At 43.8% G+C, this 12,618-nt stretch overlaps 1 protein-coding gene across 2 annotated transcripts in view; it reads left to right on the top strand.

Moving 5' to 3' along the window:
• Nucleotides 1–12,618, top strand: part of KIRREL3 (kirre like nephrin family adhesion molecule 3) — a 779,983-nt gene that overhangs the window by 642,485 nt on the left and 124,880 nt on the right. The gene's annotated exons all lie outside the window — the stretch shown is intronic.

Genomic DNA, 12,618 nt, shown 5'->3' with positions numbered 1-12,618 from the left:
ATGGGGGCAGCTGGGTAGCTCAGTGGATTGAGATCCAGGCCTAGAGATGAGGAGGTCCTAGGTTCAAATCTGGCCTCAGACACTTCCCAGCTGTGTGACCCTGGGCAAGTCACTTGACCCCCATTGCCTAACCCTTACCACTCTTCTGTCTTGGAGCCAATACACAGTATTGACTCCAAGATGGAAGGTAAGGGTTTAAAAAAAAAAAAGAAAGAAAGAAAACTTCCTTAATCTGGCATCCAGTATTCTCAATCATATGGTTTTAGCCTACCTTAGCAACTTCAATTAACATTATTCTTCCTCACATACTCTATATTATGGTCAAACTAGACTCTGAGTTGCACCCCCCCCCCAAACTCAATGAATGCCATTTCCCATCTCTCTACCCAAAGGCTGTTCCCTTAGAGTAGGATGCAATCCTAGCATGTGCAAAGCAGTCATCCCTCCTTCATTCAGGTAGTCATATTCATAAGGTCTGAAATTCTCTAAGTTAGAGCTCAGCCCCCCATTTATGCCCTCTCAACTTTTAGCTATTCCATAGATCTTTATGTCCATCTTTTGGAATCCTTCCATTCACCATAAATTCAGCTCAGATACCACCTCTTCCTGGAAGTTTCTTTGGTTCCTTTATTTTCTCCATTTCCCCTCAACTAAAAATGTCCTCCCTCCTTGGATTTACCTAGGTCTCTGCCTAATCTCTCCCTGTCCTCAACTACTCCCCACTTTGTAATATTTGTCTGTGTACAGATATGATAGAGTATAGGCTCCTCAAAAGTGGGGCACTAAGTCTTGTTTTTCTTTCTGTACTCCCCAAGGCTGGTACATCTTAGATACTTAATAAATATGTCTTGTATTGAACTTAAGCTTAAGCCTTAAAGCATTGCTGCTCCCTTCTTACCCTTCACTTTCACTCTACCCTAACCTTTTTTTCTATATGATATAATGTAATAATCATATAATAATAACCACTTTTGTAATAATAGCTAACCTTTCTATAGTGCCTACTATGTACTGGGCTCTGTCCTAAGTACTTTATAAATATTATTTCATTTGATTCTCACCATGGAGAAGTGGGTGCTATTATTGTCCCCATTTTACAGTTGAGGAAACTGAGTGGGGGAGGGTTAAATTACTTGTCTAGGATCACACAGCTAGTAAGGATGTAAGTTTATATTTGAACCTCAGTCTTTCTGACCCCAGGTCCATCGCTCTATCTACCGTATCACCAGCTGCCTTAATATTTTAAGGTCTATAGAACCCTCTCATGGCTCTGGTGAGATCCTAATCTTCCTGAGAAAGCAGTCACCCCTCCTTCATTCAGGCAGTTTTATATAGAGGCAAAGAAATGAAGCCAATGAATGCATAAGGTTTGAAATTCTCTGTTAGGGCTCAGCCCACCATATTCATCCTTCAACTTTCAGCCAGTCCATCAGTAAGGTGCACAGAGCAACCATCGAGCATCAAGCCTTGTAAATGTTTATAATAGTGTACCTAATGGGTCGGGTTGAAATTGGAGTGAGGAAGCCCGAGATTCATAGCTCACTTTTAGTACTTACTTGCTGTAGAGCTTTGGGCAAGCCCCTAATTTGCAACTTTCTAGAAATTATCTACAAGGTTATAGATGGATCACAATCAACCTACGTTAACCAAATCAGATACCTGACATGGTTATTGTGATGCTTGCATCAGACATTATAATTTTTCAACATATGTTCCCAAATATTATCTCATTTAATCCTCATGAGAGACCACACAGTGGATAGAGAGCCAGACCTGGAGCCAGGAGGATCTGAGTTCAAATTTGGCATCAGAAACTTAGTAGCTGTGTGATCCTGGGCAAGTCCATTAACCCTGTTTGCCTCAGTTTCCTCATCTGTAAAATGAGCTGGAGAAAGAAATGGCAAACCGCTTCAGTAACTTTACCAAGAAAACCCTAAATGGGATCACTGAGTCAAACATAACTGAAATGACTAAACTACGATTAATCCTCATGATAAACTTATCATGCACATTTTGTAGATGAAAAAACTGAGGTTTGGAGATGTTGAGAGATTTGCCCAAAGTCATGTAACGACCGCATGGAGGTACTGAGACGAAATCTCAGATCATTTGAATCAGTCCATTGGTTTTTCCATTGTGCCACACTGCCTCTGTACATATGAAAACAATATTAAGACCCCAGCATGAGAGCAGGCATGTGATGCTAGAGCAAGAAAGATCACCGACTCTGCCTCCGCCACCTGTGAGCCCAAGCCCACGTCTGACAGCAGGCTCAGCAGCCTGGGATGCTGCCTCCTTGTATGGGAGTTCGGCTGTTCAGAGATTAAATATTTAAACGTTTTGTCACATTGTTTTCAGATCTACATGGCTAAACGCACTGGGACAGATCTTTCCAAACACTCCAGCAGACAGGCCCCTCAGGATCACTTACCAAGAGCCAAGATTAGCTTCTAGAGCTGGGAAGGATGAGCCCCTACGTAATCCTGGGAAATCACCTTTAACCTCCGATTTTCCTTTACAGCAAGGAAAGGGAACAGTGAACAATGGGACCAAGAGGTAAAGGCTAACGGAGCTAGAAATACAGACTGAAGAAAACACAGCAAAGCAAGAAAAGGAGGAAAGAAAGGTGCCTAGAAGGGGGTCTGTTAGAGCTCACAGAATTGGAGGGTTCCCAGGGTAGTAGAAGAAACCTTGGGAGGTCATAGGACTTAGTGGAGATCGTCTGGTCCATCCCTCTGACTCAGACCCTGGAAAAGCTGTTCCAGAGAGATGAGACTCTCACACAATGCCTTCAAGAAATACTCTGACTTGGAAGGAGAAGGGAAGAGATAAGGGGAGAGAAGGGAAAGTAGGAAAAAGGGGGAAGGGAGGAAAAAGAAAAAAGATGGGCTATACCATGATATAGAGTTAACCAGCAAGAAAATGTCAAAGAATCCTAAGAACTTAAAGAACCTAAAGCCTTTCCAGGAGTGTGTGTAGTCTTTCCCTTCCTGCTGTCATTCAGTCATTCCAGTCTCTTCATGACCCCATTTGGAGTTTTCTTACCTAAGATCCTGGAATGGTTTGCTATTTCCTTCTCTAGCTCATTTAACAGATGAGGAAACTGAGGCAAACAGAATTAAGTGACTGGTCCAGCTAGTGTCCCCACTCTTAGCCCTGCTTAGGACAAGGACAGTACTTTATTCTGGAAAGGTGGAATAGGGTCCATTTCTTTTTATTTGTAAGGACAAAGAGGTATCCACCCAGCACCTGGCTGATTCCCCAACAAAGACTCTTGTTTTGCTATAACGTCCCAGCTCTGGAAAGTGTCCTCTCAGATCCCCAGAGGGGACAACATCCCTGCGTGCCAGGAATAGGAGAGTTTCCTCATTTAGTCTGTATTTGCCTGGGATAGATTTTTAATTAAATAAAGTAAGAGCATGATTAGAACCTGCAGAAAACGTGCACATTGAATCAGATGGTATTCCAGGAAAATTGCAAAGCAAACACTTTGGCTGGAACCTCTGGAGGTCCCTAGAGGTCCTCCATCAAAGCACCAAGTGAGGAGGGCAAATACTAGAGATTATATAGCCAACAGATGTGTGTTGTTAAAATATGCATCTGCCAGCAGTGTATTTTGAGAAGCCAGAGGGCTAGCTTGCAGAGATGCGGAGGCTCTTGAGACGGCATGTGCACAGACCTCAGGCCTCCCCACCCTGGCAGCCAGGCCCAGAGTCAGACACATAAATTAGCATCGTCTTCCCAGCTCTCTGATGCGATCAGCCCACCAGCAACTTTGAACACAGAATTTGCTTCACTGGGAGGCCGAGGGCAGAGAGATAAAGAGAAAAGGGAGGAGAGCAGAGAGGGGAGGGAAAAGGAGAAGAGATGAGATGAAAAGAGAGGAGGAGAGGAGAGGAGAGGAGAGGAGAGAACAGGACAGGACAGGACAGGACAGGACAGGACAGGACAGGACAAGAGAGGACAGGAGAGGACAAGAGAGGACAGGAGAGGAGAGGAGAGGAGAGGAGAGGAGAGGAGAGGAGAGGAGAGGAGAGGAGAGGAGAGGAGAGGAGAGGAGAGGAGAGGAGAGGAGAGGACGGGAGAGCAGAGCAGAGAAGAGGAGAGGAGAGGAGGAGAGAGGAGGGGAGGAGAGGAAAAGAGAAGAAGAAATGGGAGGGGAGGAAAAGAGGGAAGAAGAGAGGTGGGGAGAGAAGACAGGAGGGGAGAGATGAGGAGAGGATAGGTAGGAAGGAAGAAGAGAGGAGAGGACAGGGCAGGACAGGAGAGGAGAGCAGAGGAGAGAAGAGGAGAGGAGGAGAGAGGAGGGGAGAGGAGGGGAGAGGAGGGGAGGAGAGGAAAAGAGAAGAAGAAATGGGAAGGGAGGAAAAGAGGGAAGAAGAGAGGTGGGGAGAGAAGACAGGAGGGGAGAGATGAGGAGAGGATAGGTAGGAGGGAAGAAGACAGGAGAGGAGAGGAGAGGAGAGGAGAGGAGAGGAGAGGAGAGGAGAGGAGAGGAGAGGAGAGGAGAGGAGAGGAGAGGAGAGGAGAGGAGAGGAGAGGAGAGGAGAGGAGAGGAGAGGAGAGGAGGGAGGAAGAAGAGAAAGGAGATCCAGAAACTGAGCATGCAAGACTGAATGGAGCCCTGATTTGAGCCCTAGCCTTTCTAGCCAAGGGCATAGAATCCATGGTCAGGCTACTTTGTCCTTCGTGAAATGCGAGGCACTAGACTTTGGCTCCTATCACTCACCATAGCTCGCCAAAGTTGTCCTTGTTCTGAACTCAGGATGTCTTGGAAGGAGACAATAGGTGTATAGCAGAAAGATGACTAGAACTGGGGTCAGATAATGTGAGTTCAGATCCCAACTCTGTTCCCTATATGACTTTGGGCCAGTGTCTTTATCTGGGCCTCAGTTTCCTTATCTATGAAATAAAGACTTATTTGACTTTCTGGCCTGCAAGGTCTCTTCCAGCTCTATATGCTCTGCTGACTTACCTAAAGAAATGATTTGCTTTCTTGGCCAGTGGCCTTCCTTGTTCTCCCACCAAGGAGAAGTCTCCATCCTTCTAAAATGCTCTCTGGCTAGTCCATCATCTCCAGTAAGGACAGAATGAGATGAAATGGCCTCAGAATGCAGGATGAGTTCTGGGGTTAAGATTTCTCCAAAATAAGTATTATCCATCCTCAGAGTGAGCCATTCAGCATGTTGTGAGGCTCTAGACTGGTTTCCATATCTCTGGAGTGAGATACAGTCAGGGTCTTGTCTTGACTGTGGACTAGCAGACCCTCCTAGGTTCCTTCCATCAGTCAGTAAGTCAACAGACATTCCTTAAATATTGACTATGGAGGCCTCTAGGTACTTTAGTGAATAGAGAACCAAACCTGGCATCAGAAATTCTGGGTCCAAATCCAGCTTCTGACACTTCCTAGCTGTGTGACCCTAGGTAAGTCACTTAACCCTAATTGACTAGCCCTTACTGCTCCTCTGCTTTATATCAATTCTAAGAGAGAACATAAGGTTTGGGGTTTTTTTAAGTATTAACTGTGTTCCAAGCACTGTGGTAAGTACTGGGGATACAAAGAAAGGGGTAAGTACAATCCCTGCCCTGAAGGAGCTCACAGTCTAACTGGGTTCTTAGTGTCTAGGATCAATAACTGGCTCTCTGCCATATAAAAGACAAAACAGGAAAGGGAAGCTATCACCAAGGAGGAAAAGAGCCAAAACGAGCATCCTCCCCATAAAGAAGGGAGCCCAGCGTGGGCCATCTTGCAGACCTCCTAAATGACCAAGAACTGCAAAGGCTGTGTAGTCACATACCTCTGAGGTGCCTTCACTCGTGTGCATGAACAAACACATGTGTGTAATACATGTAGAGGTATCACGTTGTACACATGACACACAAACGCCTTGACGAGCCACTGGGAAGAAGCCTTTGCTGGTCCTACCAATCCAAAAAGTCCTTCATAGGCAAAGACAGCATCTCCTTAAGAAAGATCAGTCAAGCTCTCCATCCAAAGGCTCGTCCCCCAAGGATGAGTTCTGTGGCCTACACCACCCGTGTGCACACATAAATGTTTACCTGTACGTATTTAATCACTAATTATTATAAGAATATAATAGGGAGCATTAAGGTTTGCAAGATGTTTTACACATAGGCCCACATTTGATCTTTGCAACCAACCCATAAAAATAGAAGTCTATTTCATATTCCCATGTTGCAAGGAAGGAAGTTGAGACTGGAGCAATTCAGCCAGTAAATTGTCTCAGGCCGGATTTGAATGAAGGTCAACCGGAACCCGTACTCTCCTTCAAGGGCTACACACCACCCCGCTGCATCTACAAAAATGTGCCATTGAGTCAGTCAATAAATTCTGGGGAAACAGCAAAAAGGCAAAAACCAGGCCCTGACCTCAAGGAGCTCACGATCTAATGAGTAGGCATGTATTGCTGTATTTAATAAAATATGTATGTATAGACACATATTCACATGCCTGTGTATAAATGTGAACATATATGTGTATATACACATGCATAAGTGTGTATCGTGAACATGTACACATTGGGATGTAAATACAAAATACCAAAAAATAAAAATAAAAAAACAAAGGTTAAATGCATCTACCCTATTTCAGTGCCAGAGCCATAAGCCTGTCTTCTTGTTGCTACCAGAGAAGAGGAATTTTAACTTGACTATCTTAACTCCCCAGCAGCTCAGGAAACAGAGTTTGGGGAGTCTGGGAGAACACTGGTAGGAAATGGGTGGCAAGGATGTTGTGTTAATTATTAAAATGTGGTTCATTTTCTCAGTCCCCTCTCTCCATCCGCCATACCTCCCTGGCCGTTCTAATATTAACTCTGCCTTCATGCAACTCCCATTAGAAATAAAGCTTTCCTAAATCAACATGAATTATTTAATGATAAAGACTAAGTCGATTCAGATACAGAGAGCATCTGAATCTTCTTTTAAAATGACATTGAGCCCCAGATGTCATCAGTGGGGCCAAACAGATTCAAATTCAAATGTATCTTATCACTTGTTTATTTTTCAAAAAGAAGAGCTTCTTCTTCCTCTCTTACACCCTTTCCTTTGGCCCCAAAGTCATTTCAGCTAGAAGATGTCACCCATCACAATCCAGAGGCTGAGAACTTCTGCCCCCGTATCCACAACAGAAATTGTCATGCCTATATTTATCAAGCTCATTGAATTTATTTTTAATTTATTTATTTATTTGTTTGTTTGTTACATTGAAGTTCCTAGATATCTCTCTTCCTCCCCATCCTGCACTAAAGAAGGCATCATTTGAGAAAATGGTTATATAAAACTGTATCAAGTGTGTTTCAACTTATCACTTCTGGAGGTTCTTCAGACAATATTTTGTTGATGTATGTAATATGCTCTTCATTCTATTTATTTCACTCATAATTTTATATAGATCTTTCCTTTTTTTTTAATTAATCTGCTCATCATTTCTTACCACCCTTATTGAACTTTTGAGGAGAATGAGGCCCAGAGAGGGAAAATAAGTTACTCAAGGTGATACAGGAAGTCAGACCACAGTAGAGCCTATAATACAGAAGTCTTCTCAAAGAGCCCTTCTTTTCATTGAGATCTCACTCATCCTGACCATCATAATAATAGCAATTGACATTCGCAAAGTTCTTAGCACTTAAAAGTTTGTAAAATGCTTGCCAGGAATTTTCATTCCTATCTATAGAAGGAAAATCCTATCTATAGGATTCCTGTCTATAGAGGAGGAAAATAAGCCTTCTAATGGACTTTTCCAGATGACCCCACCTTTGATACTCTATTCCCCCTCACCTCCCCCTCTACCCCTACCTCACAATTCCTCTGACTTAAAGAATGAATGAAGAGGGGATGATGGATCAAGCATTTCAAAGTCAAACTGTAGCAGAAGAGTAGAAGTGATCTGGAGGATCTGCTAAAGAAAGGCAGAGCTCTGAATCACAAGAGAAGAAATTTTAGGAAGGGGAGGCAATAGAATCTGGAACCACCAACCACTGACCCTGGCTTCCCATTGATGGTCCTGTCACTACCTCCATTTGGGGGGAGATGAGGAAACTGGCCATGAGACAGCTACCTGTTACGGGGGGGCGGGGGGAATGAGGGACTTAGAGTCAGGAAGACCCGAGTTCATATTCTACCTCAAACCCTTAATTAGCTGTGTGACTCTGGTCAAGTCACTTAATCTATCTCAGCCTCTGTTTCCTCATTTGTAAAATGGAGACGATAATAGCGCCTGCCTCTCATGGTTGTTGTAAGAATCAAATGAGGTAACTTGTGAAGTGTGCTATATAAATGCTAGCTACTGTTATTATTATTATTACTACTACCAGAGATGCTGCTTCAGCAAATTGGCAGAAAAGCAGAATCTTAGAACTTAAATGCCCTTTCCAGGCACCCAGCTCCTGCAGAGACAAGCAGAATTGATTTCCTTATCTCCTTATTAAGTGAATTTTGCCCAGTCCTCTGGTCTGGTCAGAGGTGCCGGATCTCATTTATACAGTAGATCTGTTTCCTGCCACATTCATTATGGCATAATCACTCCAAGTAGCAGTAATAAACGAGATGGTGACGGGAGGGAGAAGCCGGAGTAGTTCCCACCTTGAGGGGCATTCAGTGTAGGAGAGTGTTGGAGCTGTCCTACTGGCCCTGTCCAGCCTCCTCCCTTACATTAGGACTTACTAAATATCTCCCTCTCCCTTGTCCTCCACTATCCCTCTAGGACAGAAACAGCTCCCTTCTCTCCAGGGCCAAGTCAGAACCCCCTTTTTGTAGCCCAGGTCAGTGCTCACTTCCTCCAGGTAGGCTTTCTAAGATATGCAGGAGCTCAGACTTGGTGTTGTGATATAATTGATACTTGATTTGGGGGATTACCAGATTTATCTTGCGAAAAGAGAAAGGAAGGGGCAGCTAGAGGCTCAGTGGATGGAGAACCAAGCATGGAAATGGGAACTCCTGGAGCAAATCTGGCTTCAGAGTCTTCCTAGCTATGTGACCCTGGGCAAGTTACTTAACCCCCATTGCCTAGCCCTTACTGCTCTTCTAATATTTAGTATTGGTTCTAAGACAGAAGGAACTCAAGAAGAGAGAGAGAGAGAGAGAGAGAGAGAGAGAGAGAGAGAGAGAGAGAGAGAGAGAGAGAGAGAGAGAGAGAGAGAGAGAGAGAGAGAGAGAGAGAGAGAGAGGAGAGAGGAGAGAGGAGAGAGGAGAGAGGAGAGAGGAGAGAGGAGAGAGGAGAGAGAGGAGAGGATAGGAGAGGACAGGAGAGGACAGGAAGAGTAGGAGATGATGCCATATGAGAATGGCCTGAAGGATAGTTAGCCTAGTCTTTGCCCTTAAGGAGCTTACATTCAACCACCCAGATACAAAACATACACAGAAGTCATTTAAGGAGAAAAGGAGCCTCTTGGGGTTTTGAAAGTAAATGGGCCAGAGATCAGGACAAGCTTCTGATGAGAGGTGGCATCTGAGCTGAGCCTGAAAGAAAGCTGAGGATTCCAGGGAGCAGAGATAATATAATTGCTATCATTGATCTAGTGCTTACTATGTGCAGGCCACTGCGCTAAGCACTTTACAATTAATGCTTCATTTGTTCTTCACAACAATCCTGGGAGGTGGGTGCTCTTATTATTCACATCTTATAGCTGAGGGAACTGAGGCAAACAGAGATTTAGTGACTTGCCCAGAGTCATATTTCCAGTCTTTGAACACAAGTCTTCTTGGCTCCAGGCCTGGCACTTTCTCCACTGGGTCACCTAATTGCCTCATACATTCTAGACATGAAGGACAAGTTGTGCAAACCCTAGAGAGAAGGAAATGTGGATTTTGGAAAATAGCTAGAAGAACAGTTTGGGGAGAATATATATATATATATATATATATATATATATATATACACACACACACACATATCTGAGGTTGCAAACAGGTGGCTGGAATAATGGTGATGCCTTCCATAGAATCTGGACTTTTTAGAAGAAGGGAAGACGATAATGAGTTCTGTTTCAGACATGTCAGGTTTGAGATGCCAACGGGACATCCCAGGGCAAGATGCCCAGCAGGTTGTTGTGAAACTATATGAAATTGGATTTCAGCAGAGAGATTATGGTGGGAGTTGTCCATTCCATGGGAATGGAGGAGGTCACCAAGACAGATAATAGAGAACTAGAGAAGAGAACCTAGGACAGAGTCCTGGAGTACACCCATGGGAAGGAGGCATGAGAGCGCTATTGCTCTAGTACAGGAGATTATCAGAAGTAAAGGAGTAGTCATAAGATAAGAAGAGAATATGGTTCAATGGATGCCATGAGAAGAAATTGTATCCAAGAAGTGATCCTCTATGGTGTTAAAAGCTACAGAAAAGTCCAGTAGGATGGGAAAGAAACTAGACCAGTGATTTCATTGGAATAGGGAACTCCCAGGTGAGAAAATTACCTTTACCACTGCAGGTCAACACCTTTGTTCCTACTTAAAACCTTAGAAAGCTGCCTAGGGCACCAAAAGGCTAAGTAATTGGCTTAGAGTGACATAACTAGTAAGCATCAGAAGCAGAACTTGAACCCAGCTCTCTTTGGTTTTGAGTTCAGCTCTCTATCTTCTGCACCATTCTGCTTCTCCGGAGACTATTTCTTAAATAGAATTGAAAACTGGGGGTGGGATGGGGTGGGGGGAGGTCACTGGATTTAGCAGTTAAAAGTAGTGTTCTACTTGGAGAATATACAGGCAATAAGACCTTAAGGAAAGAAGAGAAATCTTAGGACTGTAAACAGAGAGTAGGACAGAATGGATTTGCATCCAGCATGGGGACCTAATTGAGATTAGATCATATAAATTTGTAGTGAGCCTGGTTGACAAGACTGAGTATCTTCCTTTAGTGGTAACACTTGAGTAGGTATGGTAAAGGCAGATGGTCACAGTAACCCAAGGTTGGAGCAGTTAGGTGGCCCAGTAGATAAAGTGCCAAGCCTAGAGCCAGAAAGGCCTAAGTTCAAATCCATCCTCAGACACTTCCTAGCTGTGTGACCTCAGGCAAGTCACTTAACCATGATTGCTTCCATTTCTTCATCTGGAAAATGAGCTGGAGAAGAAATAGCAAACCATTCCAGTATCTTTGCCAAGAAAATCCCAGATGGGATCACAAAGATTTGGACACTGAAATGACTAAACAACAAACCCAGGGTTGGAGCTAGATAAGGTATGGGATAGGGCACTGGGAATTCAAAAATGGAGCATGCATTGTTTAGCTGGTAGCATAGAATAGAGGTTATTAAAGGAAGACAGTAAGGCTAGAGCAGAGGTGGAAATATATGTCACAGTGAAGACAAAAAATCATTTAAGGAATAATGGGGGGAAATGGAAAGAAAGGTTATGATCAAAGAGGGGGATTTGAGTTTTAGATAATTTTGGTACCTCAGTTATGTGTGATAGTTTCTAAAGCATAGATTCAGCAATGTTTGCTCTCTTACTCAATAAAATCCACTGGCTCCCTATTACCTCTAGGATCAAATAGAAACTCCTCTACCTGGCATTTACACTTCTTCACAACCTGTCTCCTTTCTCTCTTTCCAGTCTTCTTACGTGTTATTTCCTTCTATGCCCCCCTGTGGTCTTGCCATACTGGCCTACTTGTTATTCTTTATACCTAACATTCCATCTCCTGTCTCCATGCCTGAAATGTTTTCCTTCTTTACCTCTTTGAGTTCCTGGATTCCTTCAAGACTCAACTCAAGTATCACCTTCTGGAGGTGGCATTTCCCTGTGCCCCTTCCCTCCTAGCTGGTAGTGCCTTCCCCATTAAGGTTTAACCTTATATCTATTGTGCATGTTTCTTGCCTATAGAAGTGGCTAGGTGATTCAGTGAAGCATGCTCTGGAACAGAAGTTGGGAAGACCCAAGTTCAAATACAGCCTCAGACTCTTGCTAGCTGTGTGGTCCTGGGCAAATCATTTAACTTCTGTCTGACACAGTTTTCAATAGTCCTTACCCTTAAGGAGCTCACATTATAATGATAACAGTGAAGGGAAGAGGAGATGCTGGAGCAGGAACTTTGGTGCCAACAGCTGCCATCTTGCCCATTTACAGCAATAGGTTATGGGACAGGAGGAAGAAGAGTTCCAAACCTAGTCCCTAGGAACAGCTTGAACTGGGGCATTCCCTCTTACTGGTCCATCGATGATGGGTGGTTCCCATTCCCTGGCTAGTAGCCATTGTTCTTCCATTGTTCATGACAGCTGTGTTCAAGTATTTGAAGAGCTTTGGGAAAGGAGCTACTCTTGTCCTGGCCAATCCCAGGGGACAAAATAAGCGGCAATGAAAGGGGACTTTCATTGTGTGTTTAAGCTTGGTGTTAGAGGAACCTTCCTCCTAATTGGAGCTTTCCAAAAAGTGAAAGAAGCTGCCTTGGGGGAAGTAGGACGCTAAAGATCTTGGAACATAAGATGAATGACCATTTAATGGATCATACACTGTAGGGTCATAGACTTAGAACTAGAAAGAACCTTAGAAGTCATCTGGTCCAACCCCATCATTTCACAGGGAAGGAAAAGGAATCCGAGAAAAGTGAAGTGACTCCCCAAGGTCACAGAGGTAGTATGCAGCAGAGATGAGTCGAACCCA

Source organism: Monodelphis domestica, chromosome 4 (assembly GCF_027887165.1).
Source record: "Monodelphis domestica isolate mMonDom1 chromosome 4, mMonDom1.pri, whole genome shotgun sequence".
In the NCBI taxonomy this organism is placed as follows: Eukaryota; Metazoa; Chordata; class Mammalia; order Didelphimorphia; family Didelphidae; genus Monodelphis; species Monodelphis domestica.
Note: the sequence above shows the minus strand (reverse complement) of the source record. Positions and strands in the feature narration are given on the sequence as shown.